Consider the following 1585-nt stretch of genomic DNA (forward strand, 5'->3'; position numbering starts at 1 on the left):
TTTGAAAATTATTCTTTTGATGGTCCTATATCCTTGGAGTTTTGCACAACTTCTTCTTTGTCACTAGCTTCCACAACTTCATCCTCAACTTGCTTCTTCGGTGCTTCATATCTCGTACAACTTCTCAAGTGAATGGCACTAACCGTTTCATGTCTTGGGGGATTACTTTGAGGTGGTAATTGCCCCTTTTGTCTTTGAGAGCTTGAAGATGCTAGTTGAGTCAATTGGGTTTCCAACATTTTGGTGTGGGCTAGGATGTTGTTGATGGTGATTTCCTTTGCTTGACTATCCTTTTGCATTTGAGTGAAAAACTCTTGTTGATTCTTTTGCATTTGGAGGACCGCTTTTTGAACATCAAAACCTTGGTCATTTTGTTGATTGTATGGAGTTTGATTTTGGTAACCTTGGTTTTGGTTGTAAAAGGGTCTTTGATTTTGGTTTCTCATGGGAGGTGGGGTGTATGTTGGTTGAGGGTTTTGAACATTTTGCCTTTTGTATGAGAGATTTGGGTGGAATTTGGTGTTTTCATTGTAATAATTTGAATAAGGGGTACCACTCTTGTATGCTTGAAAGGCATTCACTTGTTCATTTGTTCCCCTACATTCACTTTGGTCATGTCCCAAAGTTCCACAATTCTCACATATCCCACTTGGGATTGATGAAGATGCCGTCATGGCATTAACATGTTGCTTTGGTGATTTTGAGGCTTCTTCAAGTCTAGCCATAGCTTTTTCAAACTTCAAGTTGATGGTATCAATGTGAGCACTAAGTTGAGCACCCAATTGAGTAATAGAGTCCACTTCATGCTTTCCTCCTCTAGTAGCCTTGCGAGGCCTACTATATTGTGAATTATGGACCGCCATTTCCTCAATCTTGTTCCAAGTTTGATTATCGTCAACTTCGGTGAACATACCATTTGATCCCATGTTGAGAATGTTTCTTGAGTCTTCATAAAGACCATTCCAAAATTGTTGTACCAAGAACCACTCGCTAAGTCCATGATGAGGACATGAGCGACAAATTCCCTTGAATCGCTCCCAAGCTTCATACAAAGATTCTTCATCTCTTTGCTTAAAGCCCGTAATTTGAGATCTTAGCATGTTAGTCTTTTCCGGTGGATAGAACTTTTTGTAGAAAGCTAGAGCCAACTTCTTCCAAGAGTCAATTCCGAGAGTAGCCTTATCAAAGCCTTTCAACCATTGTTTTGCGATGCCAATTAGAGAAAAAGGAAATAAGACCCATCGAATTTGGTCTTGAGTTACACCGGTTTGAGAAATCGCATCACAATAGTCACAAAAAGTCTCCATGTGAGAGTGAGGGTCTTCACTAGGCATCCCCCCAAATTGGCTTCTTTCGACTAATTGGATAAATACGGATTTGGCAATAGAGTTTCTGGTTAAGTGTTGTGGTGTGGGAGTACCATTGGGTAGGTTCTCCTCGGTTGGTACGGAATGTGATGAAAATTTAGGCATTGTGGGTTGATTTTGTGTTGGGTTCTCCTCACCTTCTCTTGCAAAAGGGTTGACGAACTCAATAGCGTTTGGTTGAATAACTACAACCTCGCCAATACCTCTCAAAGTTCTCC

At 40.6% G+C, this 1585-nt stretch overlaps 1 non-coding gene across 1 annotated transcript; it reads left to right on the forward strand.

Moving 5' to 3' along the window:
• The first annotated feature begins 993 nt into the window (after positions 1-993).
• Positions 994-1100, forward strand: LOC141609835 (small nucleolar RNA R71). Its single transcript, XR_012527742.1, has one exon. It is a non-coding gene; the product is annotated as a small nucleolar RNA R71 (small nucleolar RNA).
• Positions 1101-1585: the final 485 nt, after the last annotated feature.

Source organism: Silene latifolia, chromosome 10, assembly GCF_048544455.1.
Source record: "Silene latifolia isolate original U9 population chromosome 10, ASM4854445v1, whole genome shotgun sequence".
Classification (NCBI taxonomy): Eukaryota; Viridiplantae; Streptophyta; class Magnoliopsida; order Caryophyllales; family Caryophyllaceae; genus Silene; species Silene latifolia.